This window comes from Sapajus apella, unplaced genomic scaffold, assembly GCF_009761245.1.
Source record: "Sapajus apella isolate SASKATOON/1434 unplaced genomic scaffold, GSC_monkey_1.0 scaffold178, whole genome shotgun sequence".
In the NCBI taxonomy this organism is placed as follows: Eukaryota; Metazoa; Chordata; class Mammalia; order Primates; family Cebidae; genus Sapajus; species Sapajus apella.
In genome coordinates, this window is record NW_022437118.1 from 1312033 (window position 1) to 1327854 (window position 15822).

Genomic DNA, 15822 nt, shown 5'->3' on the forward strand with positions numbered 1-15822 from the left:
CTTCTTGTATCTCACCTTCCCCAGGTATACTGTTAAAATCATCATCATCATCCAGAAGAAATGTAGGTGTCAGGCACAGGGCTGCTCTAGAGATTGTATAGAGCCTGATTAGGCCCCATGGAATGCAGATTAGCCCTAGAACCATACTGTAGTGTTGGGATAGACCCAACAGTGAGTAGAAAAAGAAAAGCTTAGCTTCTGCAGTGGCTCTAGGGGTGTCTCTACTCATGATTGGGATTTGTTGACATTGCTATAGGTACCCCCCTTATTTTTAAAGGGGTGAATTAATAGTTTAGAATCCTATGTATACAAGGCATGGATTGAGAGATTTGCTCTAGGACAGACACTACACATCCACTAAGGACTGTTCACCATGCACTGCCGGCCAAAACCCAGGGCCATCTGGGACCTCTAGATCCCCACTTTCAAAGCAGGAACATGTTCTTCCCATTTCCTTTCCTTAGGAGATTAAGTGAAGAGACACAGTCATTGGAACATTTCCTCAGAGCAGAGAAGCTGCAGGAGATCAGTCTCCCCACATATAGCTCTTCAGGGAAAGGGCAGAATCCAAATAGCTGAAGACTGGACCATGAGACAGAGAAGGGTCATGAGGTTCAGGCTCCTATCCCATCTCTAAGCTAATTTTCCAAAACTCTTGACTATTCCTGATTTTCATAGGTCAAGAGCCATCTTCTATGACCACAGACTATATCCATAATTCTCAAAGTCACAAAAGCCTAGGCAAGAACCGTAATTCCATACAAACCCATCCTCAATATGAGAAAAAGAAAATTAAGCAATAATGTTATGTGGACGGTGACATAATGAAACAAAAACAAAGCTGGCTTGGAGGCAGGATCTAGCTACAAATAAATAATTTCACAGAACCCTCAAAAGGTAGATATAAGAAGCACTATAGACCCCCTCGCTTTCTTGAAATGGGGCAACACTGCTTGCTATTGAGAGGTCACTGGGCAGGGCTGCCCGTTTTTCTCTGATTAGAAGGGCAGGGAGAAGAAAATGACATCATTTCCATTTACAACTGCTTTTGCCCCAAAAGTTCTACTGACCTAAACTTATATAAATAAACATCAGAACAAGGGAGAGATTTTGCTCATTAAATCATTAGCTTTAGCTTTAGAATGTGGAAAGTTTCCCGGCTAATACTGCTACGCATGGGAATCTGGCCCTCAAACAGTGAAATAAGCCCAGGGAATCAAGAGTTCATTTAAACTCAGAGACTGGTCAGCACATTCCCTCTCTTGGGAAACTCCTGGGATGGGGCAAAATCATCAATCTCTTCTATATCTTCAGTTCTTCTTTTCTGAGTGTGTTCCAGACATGATCTCATCCACTGTCACCATATTCTCTGAATAATAATGATGGCAATTTACATTTGCTCTGTGCTTGAGACTTAAAGTACTTTTAAGTACATTATCTTACTGAATGCCTACTTCAACTAAAATGGAATCGATATCATTCCCATTTTGTAGATGTAGAAACTGAGGCCTGGCAAGGTTAGGGGAACTGTACACATGGTAGCTCTGGCCTCCCATCCAAGTATTCTAATAACTGTATCCTCACTGAATCTTGTTGCTTCCCACAAGGAAGAAGGCAGGAAGAATCTGTGACTCCCATTTTGTCGATGGGGAGGTTGTGGTACTTACTTTTCAAGTGATCTTTGTGTGAGGCATAGAATGAAGAAAGGGAAAATCTAGGAAATTGTCTTTTGTCCAGGTCATCTGGCACCCTGAAGTCATGATGAAACGTAGTTTCTTGGAATAAATCTCAAATCTTAAACTATATATATTTTAATTCATTTTTTATTGACATATACTAGTTGTACACATTTGTAGAGTAATGTGATATTTTGATACCTGTATGCAATGTATAATGATCAAATCAGGATAACTGGGATATCCAAACCTTGAACCTTTCTAACTTTATAAACTTGCAAAGTTTCATCAGACTGATAGCTACAGCAGGTGGATCAGACCCAAGATCTGCATCCAAAAAATCGTTTTCTCTTAGCTGTATTTTTTGAAGCAAATGAAACTGACATTGGGAATCCCCAAGACACTAAAGAGTCCATAAGTCCAAGCCTCATTAAGAAAAAAAAAAAGAAACATGTCTATCATATGGATTTAGAGTTCCCTTTTTACTCTCTTCCACGGCTTCCTTCCCTCGGTGATATTTTATTTTATTTTATTTTATTGGAGACAGAGTCTCACTCTGTGGCCCAGGCTGGAGTGCAGTGGCACAATCTTGGCTCACTATATCCTCCACCTCCTGGATTCAAGAGATTCTCTGCCTCAGCCTCCTGAGTAGCTGGGGTTACAGGCACCCACCACCACACCTGGCTAATTTTTGTACTTTTAGTAAAGACAGGGTTTTACTATCTTGGCCAGGGTGGTTTTGAACTCTTATGCTAGTGATCCACCTGCCTCTGCCTCCCAAAGTGCTGGGATTACAGGCATGAGCCACTGCGCCCGACCCTCTTGGTGATATTTTAAAATTCTAGGCAGGTGATGAGCCAAAGTCCATCAGAGCTATTTCAGTCCATATTTGGCATTGCTGAGGCTCAGATATATTGTGCAAAATAGCCCACGGTGTGAAACACCATGGAGATATGTAATTATAGCTGAAGTTGCCAGTATTTTGTTTTGTTGGCTCCTAGATTACAGTAGGACAGCTGTACCAATCTCTATTTAAATCCAAAGGGCAGTGCCTTGGGCTAGCTGGACATATGCCTTGTGCATCCCAAGACAAATAAAGGCACCAATCCTGATGAGGCTTGGATGTCCCCTGGTATCTGCAGGTCATAAGAACTCAGCTCCCTGTCTCAAACCTGGCTTCGTTTCCAGGTGGAATAACTTAGATGTAATGATCTGTTCCTGTCACAACTTGGCAGTGGGCTTTTCTCTTGTTAAAAATTTATTCTGAACAAAATTGGTTTATGAAAATGCCTCCAGTTGCTCATTGGCAGAAAAAAAGACAGATCTGCCTGGTGGGTTGCTCTTGTTGGTGATGTGTGTTTATTTTTTGGTTTGCTTAATATACTGCCTAAAGCCCTTTTCCTCAGGGCTCTTTGATGCTGGTTCCTTGTCTTCATTGCCTGCACCAGCTGCCTCATCTACCCACATGTTCTCAAATCTCTTACCCTTCAGCCCCCACAACCTGATTTGCCCCCACTACCCTGAATGCCACAGCCAGGAAGTACTCAGGGAGCCTGGAAAGCACTGCCCACCTTAAATCACATCTGGACCAGTGGTAAGGGATGGAGGAAAAAGAAGATGACGAAGGAGGATGGAGCAGGGAGGAGGAAGAAGGGAGGAGGAGGAGGAGGAGGAGATGGAGGAGGAGGAGGAGGAGATGGAGGAGGAGGAGGAGGAGGAGGAGGAGGAGGAGGAGGAGGAGGAAAGAGGCTACAAATGTTACTGTTCTGAAGCTCTCTCCACCACCACTGCCACCTTCACTATTCTCCACCTCTGCCAGTTTTACCAACTCAAAAGGTCCTCGTAGCCCTGTAATACACGTACACCTACAATGAGGTACTGAAAAGGCTTGGGAGGGTTCTTGCAAATTGCCATTCTCTTGATCTTTCTCTTGGGGAGAAATTCTGAATGTTTGGCTTAAACCCAGCCCTCTGGCTTCAATGCTAATGTTGCTTCTCTTTACACACTTAAAACTGTACCAAGTTTTAATAGCCTGTAAGTTATTAGAATCTGGAAAATAATATGAATTTTTAATATTAAAAATACCATCAGCAAACAAAAATAAATTGTATATATGCATCTATTACCATGGCTATATCATTATGTGAGAAAAGCTGTTTGCTAAATGTACCCATATACACATAAACAGAGGAATAGCTGGGAGAATAAACAAAGTATTAGCAACTGTTAGACAGACAACCAAGTGGGTGGATTATTTCTGTTTCTTTTTGCTTGTCTGTATGTTTTATATTGAAAAATATGTAGCTTTGTAATTAAACAAAAAAAGACAAATAGAAATAAAATAGAAACTTCCCTTAGAAAAAAATCAAAAGGAAGATTGACTAAGCCCAGTTTTTTTTTTTAAATCCTCTGACTGTGTGTGTGCTAGAAGTGTGGGCTCTGAAGTCAGCCTACCTGGGTTCACATCTTGCCTCCTCCACTTGAATAATCCTCTCTAAGCCTGATTCCTCATCTGGAAAATATTAACAGTAACTCTACAGAGTTATTTAAAGATTAAATGAGGTATTCCTTGTGAAAGTGTACTTTCAATAAATGGTAGTTATTATCAGTTATTCTTGTATGTTTGTCTTTGTAGCATAGGTTTAAAACCTTACAGATACTTTTCCAAACTTTTTCATGAAGGCAAAATAGTCTTGTGGAATTTGCATACATTCCTCCTATATGCAAATTCATGACATGCTCCCTCTTCTTTCAGAATCAACAAATCCTGGCTTCCCCAGCAGCAAACACACTCCTGAAGCCCATCCTGCTCAGAGTGCCATAGAAACAAAAGAAGGGGGGAAAGGAAAGGAATTTGATTTTGTTTCTCTTAATCTGGGCAAGTTGACCTGTGTTGAAATCAATTATTGGAAAACATGGTAATAAATGGTTTGCTTTCAGAGTCAATACTGGGCAGACAAGAAAGCTTTCCTCTGGAATAGCTTTCCCTGTTTCCTTTGTAAACCATGCCAATGCTTTCTGAGAGACAGTAATTTTATTCTTCCTATTGGTGTGTTACTCTCACTGTACAAGGTAAAGTATGTTGTCACATTTGTGAAACTTGAGTGATTACACTCTTGGTACCCCTCTGAGGAGAGCCACTAGGTAGAGAATCCTTTAGAAGGAAGAGTCTCTTCTCACTTGGCTCATAGTGTCTCTCTACTTCTTTCTCCCTTTTCTGGGGTCCCATGGCAGGCTCAGCTCCAGCCCAGTTACACACACCAAATGGAATCACACATCTCACTGACAGACTTGTCCTCCATATCAGATTCCGCTGGCAGCCAACCCAGCCCTGCCCTGTTACTCAGTTTCCATAACTATAATTTTGTCCTGTTCCTAAGAGCTAGCCATTACCTTACCAGGTACGCCAAGAATCCTGCCTCTGAATTGCAGTCCAGTGGCTGCAGACAGGCTGTTAAGAGCCTCCCCAGTACAAACTGTCTAGCCTCCACCTTGGGTCTCTGAACACCTTTGGCTCCTGGATGCCCAGGTGCTGGGTGTCCCCTGCCCCCGGGCAGGATATACCATTACTCTATTGGTTTTCCTTGTTTCACTGGTCGAATAGGGTGCCCATCTCTTTCATAACACTTAACACTTGATGATGTTTGTCAGTACCTGCAACTGATCTGTCCTCTTGTCACCTGGCCATCTCAAGGCACAGGGCTACTCTCTCCCACATAGCTAAGTAGACCACACCAAGCTGAGTCTTGAGAGATGACAGCATAGGACTTAACAGCTTTGCCTGCAAGGGAATGAAGCTTAGATATATTCTATCACCACCCACCAGTGCCACCATGATCACCACTTGCTGCCACAGAGATCACCATTTATGGAGCATCTCCTATGAATCAAATTCTGGATTAAGTATTTTACATATATTATTTCTAATTTCCACATCACTCTTCAGGGTAGGCGTCACTATCATTTTAGAGAGAAGAACTCTGGAGCTCAGAGAACTTAAGTCATTGTCACAAGGTCCAGGGCCAAAAGTGGAAAAAACAGAATGACCCCAAATGCTATGCTTTTCTTCACTATACCATATGTCCCAGTAGAGGGAAAGTCAGAACTAAAGGGGACACCTCATATGGAGTTATGGGACTACTAGGGGGGTAGATTTTTGAAAACTAGGACGTTTCATTAGTAATAGCTTAACTTTAGCAAAATGTAAAAAGAAAGGAATGAAATAATCGTCTGGTCTTGGCCTGGTGTAGTCTACCATTTTGTGCTAGAACATAAAAATGAAGACTCAGGCCAGATACCAGCCAAATCAATTGTTAACCAGGCCAAGCTCTAGCAAAGGGCAGAGCCAGCTGTTCCCAATCATTTTTACATGTGCTTCAGATACACCAGAGGACAGGCAGACAAGGGCAAAAGTCAGTCATAGGTTCCCAGATGTGTGAAGCCACATAAACCTTTTGGGTTAAAAAGATGCCATGGAGGATCATGAAGGTGATTCTTCCAAGGGAAATCTTAGAGGCAAGGAAGGAAAAAGTATCACTCGGGAGTGGGGGTTCCTACTGCCGCAGTGCTAATGTGCAGCTGGCTGCCTGAGAGATGACCCAGATCCACATGTGAAAAAAGGGCTAGGAACTGGCTCTGGGATGAAAATGAGGACCCTGCCAGATACTGAGACTCTGATCTAAGGCAGTGGCAATGGGGGTGGAAGGAAAGAAACATTATGAAAGAGGCAGAAACAATAAGACTTTGCAATAGACTCAGTGACAATGAAGTGCAAGGGAGGAGTCAAGAATGACTCCCAAGTTTCTGGCTCAAGCAAGGGGGTGGTTGGTGGCCTTCACTGGCATGAGGAATGCAGGAGTAAAAGCACACCAGAAGGGGTGGGAGGCGATATAATAAACTGTGGACACACTGAGTTTAGGAACCCTCTGAAAATTGCAGTGGAGGTGTCCACAGAGCCAATGGGTTTATAAATATGGAGCCCAGGGGTGAAACCAGAGATGAGACATGGATTTGGAAGCTGTCAGAGTAGGGGTGACAGTTGAGACTGAGAGAGAGTCTAAATTGTTCAGGAAGTGTGTATAAAGTGAGAAGAAAAGATCTGAGAAATAAATCCTGGGGAAAAGGGAAAAGAGTTTAATCAGGACCAGCCAGAAAGTCATAAGGAAACCAAGAGAACACAATGTCAAGGAAGGCTTGGAAAAAGAGGGCTTTAAAAGGCAGAAGTCGTTGACAGGATTAAATGCTTCAGTACAGCCAATCAAGATCTCATAAATGGCCAGGCACTGTGGCTCACATCTGTAATCTCAGCACTTTGGGAGGCCAAGGAGGGCAGATCACCTGAGGTCAGGAGTTCAAGACCAGCCTGGCTAACATGGTGAAACCCTGTCTGCACTAAAAATCCAAAAATTAGCCGGGCGTGGTGGCGGGCACCTGTAATCCCAGCTACTAGGGAGGATTAGGCAGGAGAATTGCTTGAACCTGGGAGGTGGAGATTGCAGTAAGCTGAAATCACGCCATTGCCTGGGCAACAAGAGCAAAATTTCGGCTCAAAAAAAAAAAAAATCTGTTAAGTGTCTTTTGAATTTAGCAATAAATAATAAATTAGGCAAATAAAAACCAGAGACTTCTGTTGAAGTCTCTAGCAAGATTAACCTCAGTGGGCCAGAGAGAACAAAAGCCCAATGACAGGGGTCAAAGGGAATGCAGGAGGTGAGGAAGTAGAGGTGACAAATATAAATTCTTCTGTCAAGAACCTGGACTACAAAGGGAAAGAGAAACGGAGGGGAAAGTAAGTTCAGAGAAGGTGTTCTTGGTGGCTGGTATTTGTATTAATTTGTTTTTAAGATGGGAGAGGCTGGGTACGGTGACTCATGCCTGTAATCCCAGCACTTTGGAGGCCAGGGAAGGTTGCTCACTTGAGGTCAGGAGTTCGAGACCAGCCTGGCCAACATGGTGAAACCTGTCTCTACTAAAAATATAAAAATTAGCAGGACGTAGTTGCTCATACCTGTGATCCTAGCTACTCGGAGGGCTGAGGCAGGAGAATCACTTGAATCTGGTAGACAGAGGTTGAGTGAACCGAGACTGCACCAACTGCACTCTATCTTGGGTGACAGAGTGAGACTCCATCTCAAAAAAATAAATAAATAAAATATTTAAAAAATGAGACAGACTTGAGGGTGTTTAATCCTAAGGGAAAAAGGTTGTCTCTATTGGAAAACCTCCACTGAGAAGCAGCAGTCTGCACCACAAGGCACTTCAATCTGGTTTGGACAGCTCATAAAAAAGCGACCTGTGGTTAGAAGTTATATCTGAATTAAGCTAAAATTGGCTTCACTATGCCTCTTATTCTTATTTTATCCATAGGAAGCCTTCAATTATCAAACCCACCACCTCTGCCTTCCATAAAACACTCTTTACTTGAAATGGAACATATCCAGTTACTTCAGCTTCACAATCCTGGCAGCCTTCCAACAACTGTGGTGTATTTTGTCCATATCTTTTTAAAAATATATTTTCCAGAATTAGGCACAATATTCCATATGTGAGCTAAAGAGTGACAGCATAGAGAAATTATTTATCTGGTTTAGATATTATATTTTAATTTATATTATCACTCAAAAGCCTTTAACATCCTTCTCTGCTCTAAGAATAAAGCCTAAATCTTTGCATCTACAGGTCAAAGTTCTTGGGAGTTTAGACACAAGCTACACTTTTTGAGCTTTTCTACAATGATTCACATTCTACCACACAGAACCTTTTGCTCTAACCTACTTAACTGATTTCATTTACAGTGTCACAAATTTTTCCAGGAAATTCCAGGGAGCTTGAGGATTCCCATTATGACCATAGTTTTCCTGGACCAGAGCTGAAATAATCTCAGAACAGCATTTTCCATATCTTCCATTTGATGGAGCAGACTCTGGTCTTCTCCACTAACATGACGGTTCATTTCTGTGTTTGTTTTATCTTCATATTATTTCTGCATAGGGTTCTACCGTCAGGTTTGTAGATTTCATATAGATGTGAAGCATCCTGATACACTGCCACTCTTCCTATTGGAACAATTCCTTTCAACAAAGAGTATTCTATTGCCATTTTCTAGTTATGAGCTCAATATCCTGAAGTCTCAGGACTACCTATTATATTTAGCTTTTTGTGTTAAAAGTTTAAGTGCACTACTTGTTACACATGCCTTTTGTTGGTTTATTTATGAAGAAGCCTAAAAATATTGTTTGCAACCTGTATTCTTTGCAGGTATTTTTTTAATCTAAGGTTATCTAAGCACATTTTATTTATAACACACTTTTTCTATGTCACCTGTGTAAAGCCCAACATATCTGGGTTAATTTTCTCCCTCAACTTTAAAATTAATTTAAATTTTTCTATATAGATCATCAAGGTTTCTACTAATGTATATCCTTCCCAATCCTTACAAGATGCACTCCATTCCTTGTCAGAAGCCCATCATCCTGGCCCTGTAGAACATAGTCCAGAAAACTTTTTAAAAAACACCATCTACATATGCAGGCATTTGTTTCTCAAAGCTTCCCTTCTTTGCTGTAGTTACTGCCATCACATGGAATGAGAGAAATACCACCTGTGCTTTCAAATCTTCCAGTTTGTCACTCAGAACTTAAGTCATTAGGAATAAAGCCCCAATTTCTTCTGAATGTCCTATTTATTCCCCAAAGGAAGAAGCAAATGTGGGTGACAGTTCATGGGGTTAATAAAGGTTCATGGTAGGCTCTCTATAATATCTTGGATATTGGCTTCTGCCCTCTCCCAATTTTCTACATCAAATCCTGATAAAGTGACCTTCAAAACCCCCAGTTGGAAGTAATCCACAAGATGTAACATCTTTTTCGTCCTGAGTGTGATCACTAGACTGTCTCTCACCAGCTTACATCAGTAACTTCTCCCTAGTGCTCCAGGGAAGGAAGGTTCTGAATCCACCCCAATAGGAAACATGTCATGCAAGATCCAAAGGGCAAGATTGTCCCTTATTTCTCTGCTGCTTCACATCTCTCCACTTGCCCACTTCATGACATTAATTTTTCTGCATTTTCCTGTCTGCCTTCCTCACTATTTTTTTTTCATTTGCCTAAGAATCTTTCAGCCTTGCTAAGAAGCTAGAGTGTGAAAAGCATCTATTTAAGCTTTCCCACCTTTTCCTTCTGCTTGTATTTGCAGCTGCTATAATTGGTCATCATCTCTGGCAAGAAGAGAAAGAAGGAACTTACTTTGAAGGTCACTGCCTCACTGCATATTAATTGAATTGCCAGATGAACTAGCTTTCCCTAGAAATGCCCCTTGAAAACCCTAAAAGAGCAAACATATGTCTCCTTTCTTGCTATGGAATTTCTTAGAGGGTTAGAACATGTTCCATACATTTGTAAAAAATAGATTTTGAGTTCTTCAAGACAGAAACTATGGAACTCTAACTTTCCACAGTGCCCAACACAGAAACTTGATGGGAAATGAAAACCGATGAGGGCTATTGTTCAACTCTGAGGGCACAGACTTTCCATCTCTGTGGATTACCCTACTGTATTTTGCCCTTATTACTATGATAGGTTTGCTGATTATATTCTGAGTATCTTTGGCCGGCAAGGTCACTAAAATGCCTTCGCTCTATTCTTAACCTATTTTGACCCCAAGTCTCAGAATGATTTTTAAAAAGTGTTCTAGTCAAGTTTGATTTAAAAAATTTAAACAAACAAACAAACCACAAGGGCTGGATAGGGAAACAAGTAACCAGAGATAACTGAATGAAGTTCTTAATTATGCCCATGTTTTTCTATTTCTTTGAGTCTTTCTTTAAATTGTCTGCTCTTTCAAAAATGTTACACTAATGCTACTTAATATGCCTAGCTGTTTAAATGTGATTTGGTGCTTTGAGACTTTAGATAATATATATTTGAACATAAACACTTGCTAATTTTTTACTAAATTAGCGTGGAGAAAATCTGGCATTTCAGATAATGAGGCCATAAAGCAGAGCACTAACAAAGCAGGCACAGCTGTTATGTAAACCACAGGCACTTGAGTCCTCGCCTACCTCATAATAGCAAATATCTCAGGACAATATAAAGTACCACATTCTATTCCACCACCTGGGCAGATATGGACACATCTATTCCCTGACAGCCATCCTATTATGAGCAGCAACTCCATCTTACACTTGTTTATACTCTTGATGACACCTAATGTGTGCCACAAAAAATACGTGTCTCTTAAAAACTGTTCTACTGTACAGCCTGAGTCATTCAGTGAGATTAAAGGCAAACTGAGTCCACTATTTGACCTAAGGACCAGGAAGGGTTACTGCCAGTGCACAGACGGGTCTTCTACTTGAGCACGCACAACCTCAGCAGCTTGGACTAGAAACCTGTAGCCACAGATCCCCTGACGTATTGCTTCCTGGACCTTCACTCTGAATGTTGGATTCCTCCCCAGGGAGGTTGTCATGACTGCAAAGCCTTTCCCCAGTTAGCTCAACTTCTATGTTGGTTATTCAAAGAGTGCCATCTGCAGGATGAAATGAGGACTCAAATATTTAATTCATCTTCAAATACCATTTGAAGAATTTGTTTAAAATTTGTTCAAGAGCTATTAAACACAAAAGTTAAAGTTTAATGAAGGATAATGGATTACCACATAAATTCTTCAAAGTTATCATTTACGTCTATTTTAATAGCTGACTTAAATGTCTTTACTCCAAAGACTGACTACTGGTAAGAATCACAGATGACTTCACTATCCCAAGAGTGGAGATGTATTTGTTCAGGGACTTTACGCTGCCTCAACCCCTCCTCATGGATAGCCATTTCCTCTGCCACTGGCTTGTTTTTCCTTGCAGAAGGACAAATTTCCAGGAGCTGTGACAGATGCAATAACTCTCTTTCTGCTTTGATTCAAGACAATTTTTTTGAACCTAAATACAAAGAATGTGTGCTCAGAATTCCTTTCTCATTATCAGCCTCAAGTAAAGGAATCTTAAATGATAAGGTTAAAAGAGGTCCCTTCACGGAATCATGACCCTTTAGAGTATTGCTCATAATTTACCCCAGCCTCCTACCCATGACATCTATAGCCTTCCTGAACATATCTCATAAACAGCAACCCAAACAAAGAATAGAAGTGTCCATGCTTTGGCTTTCTGTCATTGTTCTTCTTACTCAAGAGCTTTCAATTCCTGATTAAATCCACTCCTATTCTCCCAATGGCCCTCACTTAATTGAGAGAAGAAGCAAGAGACAAAGAAAACCCTTTCCTTCCAAGATTACCCTGTTTTCACCACCTATACATGGCAATCACATTGTACAGAACAAAGCAGGTCTCAGGCAGGTTGACTGTCAGTAGCAGCCTGCCCAAGACTGCCTTCATTGTGGTCAGCATTGGTTTTCCTATGTAAACTAGCAATCCCAGGATGCTGGGCAGCTCCACTCCCCAGAGCGGGGATGATGGAATAAGGCAGGATTAATTCCCAGCCTACAAGATCCAGCTCTGGAGGCTAATTTCAGGGTAATGGGATGGCTCATGAACCCTAGGTAAAGTGCTCCCTTTGTAGCTCACATCTGCTTTTCTCCTTTCTAGAGCAAACACTCCTCCTAAAAGCATGAGCCTTTTGGAACTTAGAACTCTGTCTTCTCTTTCAAAAAAATACAGTCTTATGAGAAAGCAGAGTTAGGAGAGATGTGGATTATGCCAGTGGATTACTCATTGGAAGGACCAGAGAAAACTCATAATGGATGTCAAAGAAGGTGGCAACATCCCCCACCCTCACCCCCTTTGTTCCACACTTTCCATATGCAAATGGGCACTCAGAAATGAATTTTATGCCCAGTTCCTATATCTCAATAAGGAGGGACAGCATGGAATTAGGATAAGAGCAAGACTCTGAAACCCAACAGACCTGGGTCTGAATCTCAGCAGAGCTCCTGACAAGCTGGATGACTCGGGCACATGGAAAAACTTTCTGAGACTCAGTGTTGCCTTCTATAAAACAAGGTGAATACTATCTAGCATTCAGGATTGGTATAAGACAAAATATATAATGGAAACAAAAGCTCTCAAAAATGTGTCCATTCTTTAATATGAATTTAAGTTCATGTGTCTTTGTTGCTGATGGCAAGGCATTGTCCCACTTGAAAGGAATATCAGGCACCAGTGAGAAAGTGGAGGAGCAGATGGGCACAATGGGACTAGGATGGCCATGGGCCTGGCTTGATTATAACAAAATGCAAAAACTGTAGCCTATAACCAAAACATGGGGCTATAACTAAGGTTGGCATTGCCTCTGAGGCCACATGAGGTAGAGGGAAAGGGGAATTGAGCTGGGTCAGTGCTATGGGTGGCTTTGGGAATGTCCTTTTTAAGTGAGGAGTGCTGAGCCATAGGACAGCCCACAGACAGAAGCACCAAAGCTATGGGATGGCCCTATTCCAACAGACCACCCCAGGTACTACAACCTTCACTCTCAGCATTCAAGGGATACATGTGGCTCTCTCCCATCCTTTGACCCCTAATAGCCTACAGAGGAATGACCCAGGGTGTATGGCCACCCAGGTATTTTGGGTCGGTGTTGCATCTTGTCCATCATAAGGTACATCGAGACCTGTGGCTATCACAATGGCAAAGTCCACCTCATTCTGCAGAAGGCCCTCATTGGCTATAAGGATTTCTTTTTTATTGTGGTAAAATAAACAATATGACACTTAGAATTTTAACCATTTTAAAGTGCATAATTTAGTGGTATTAAGTACATTCACAGTGTTGTGGTGCAACCATCACTATCATTCATCTCAAGAACTCTTCATCTTGCAAAACTGAAACTCTGTATCAATTAAACTAGGAGAGTCCAATCTTTTGGCTTCCCCAGGTCACACTGGAAGAATTTTCTTGGGCCACACATAAAATATACTAATGGTAACTGATGAGTTTTAAAAATCACAAAAAATTCATAATGCTTTAAGAAAGTTTACAAATTTGTGTTGGACCATATTCAAAGCCACCGTCATGGGCCACATATAGCCTATGGGCCACGGGCTACATAAGCTTGCATTAAACAATAGCTCCCCAATCCTCCCTTCCCCTCAACCTCTGACAACCACCATTCTACTTTTTATCTCTATGAATCTGACTATTCTAGGTGTAAGTAGAATCACAAACTATTCGTCCTTTCTGTGACTAGCTTATTTCACTTAGCATAATGTCTTCAAGGTTAATCCATGTTGTAGCATTTATTAGAATTCCCTCCCTTTTTAAGTCTAAATAATATTCCATTATATGAATATACAGTACCACATTTTGTTTATCTGTGCATCCGTCAATAGACATCGGAGTTGCTTCCACCTTTTAAATATTGTGAACATGGGTGTATAAATATCTATTTGATGATCGGGCCTGGTAGCTCCTGCCTGTAATCCCAGCACTTTGGGAGGCCAAGGTGGATGGATCACCTGAGGTCAGGAGTTTGAGAGCAGCCTGTCCAACATGGTGAAACCCCATCTCTACTAAAAATATTTTAAAAATTAGCCAGGTGTGATGGCAGGTGCCTGTAATCCCAGTTACTCTGGAGTCTGAGGCAGGAGAATCACTTGATCCCAGGAGGCAAAGGTTGCAGTGATCCAAGATCACATCACTGCATTCCAGCTTAGGCAACAGAGCAAGACTCTGTCTCAAAAAAAAAAAAAAATCTGTTTAAGTTCCTGCTTTCAATTCTGTTGGGAATACATGCTGAAGTGGAATTGCTGGATCTATGGCAATTGTATTTTTAATTTTTGAGGACCCAACACACTGTTTTCCACAGTGGCTGCACCATTTTACACTCTCATCAACAGTGCACAAGGGTTCCATAGGAGGCTTTCTTTATCCCACAGGTTGGGTCCAATCCACCTATATTCCCTGGGCTCAGGTTGCTGCTAACATGGTCTTTCTGGCTCCTGTAAGGGCTTTCACTTTTCAGCATTTACTTGCAGCTCCCCTAAAGATGCAGTAATGCTCCATGACTTTCCTGTTCTTGCTTGGTTGTTGATGGGCCATCTCTTTTTGCATCCATTGCACATAGCCTGTCTGGGGCTGGGCACCTCCCTGGGTGAGGCCTAGGGCTCTGCATAATGCCCAAAGTGGGACCCACATTGAGGGCTGTCTGCCTAGTGGGACTGAAGTCAGCTCTGGCTAAGGCGGTGATGTGGTAAAACCTAGCTCTGTCATCCTCACTCCTTCAGCAACACCTACCCCTCTGTCCCATGTGGGCACCCTCCCTGCCTTATTCTTCATCATTTTATTTTTCATGGCAGCTGATCACACCTGACAAAATAACTGGAGAGCAGTATTTCATCTTGAAAATGAAAATTTTCAGGACCCATTTGGAAAACTCCCCAGTGGAGAAATATAACAGAGCTAGGACAACATTTTTGAGGTAGAGGCTCTAAACAAAAAGACAGACTTTGAAACAATTACATTATTAAACAAATGGTCAGGACCTCTCATACAACATCTTTGTATAAATTCAAAAACAGTGCCCTTTTTGGATCAGGTATACAGCTCAGCTAAAAGACTGAACATTGTATAAATGGCAGTTTAAATATTGTAGAAATGACACCAAGGTACGTTCTCTGGGCACATTCTGCCCTGTGAGCGCATGGCTGATGAGCAGGTGCCACCTATTTCTCCAGGTCCTAGAAGGTATGTGGCTTTGCAAGTAGAGCTGGGACTGATTTTTAGCTCTCACTCACTGGTAGTAACAATCATAAGCAGCAGCCCTGGGGTGATGAGGAATCTAATAATGTCATTCCCTCCTGCCAGCACCACCTTGTGGACAAGGCATTTTTAGATCACACCAGCAGGAAGATTTTTTTGAAAGAAAATAAACGTGGGCATCTATTTTACCACTTATCTAGATTCCAAAAAAAGACAAAGGACTCCTTGCATCAGGCAGGAAGGCAGCCCAGCAGCAACAGGTTATCAACCCAGCATGCCTCACAAAACACCAAAGCCACAGCCCTGGTGTCTGTCTCTCTCTTTCTCTCTCTCTCTCTCACACACACACACACACACACACACACACACACACAGCATCTCACCTGAGCCACCTCTTCAAAGTCCACGGGTTATCAACCCAGCATGCTTCACCAAACAC

General features: G+C 41.8%; 1 protein-coding gene across 1 annotated transcript in view; it reads right to left on the bottom strand.

Moving 5' to 3' along the window:
* KALRN (kalirin RhoGEF kinase) overlaps positions 1–15822 on the bottom strand; it is a 602830-nt gene that overhangs the window by 362494 nt on the left and 224514 nt on the right. The window lies entirely within an intron of this gene.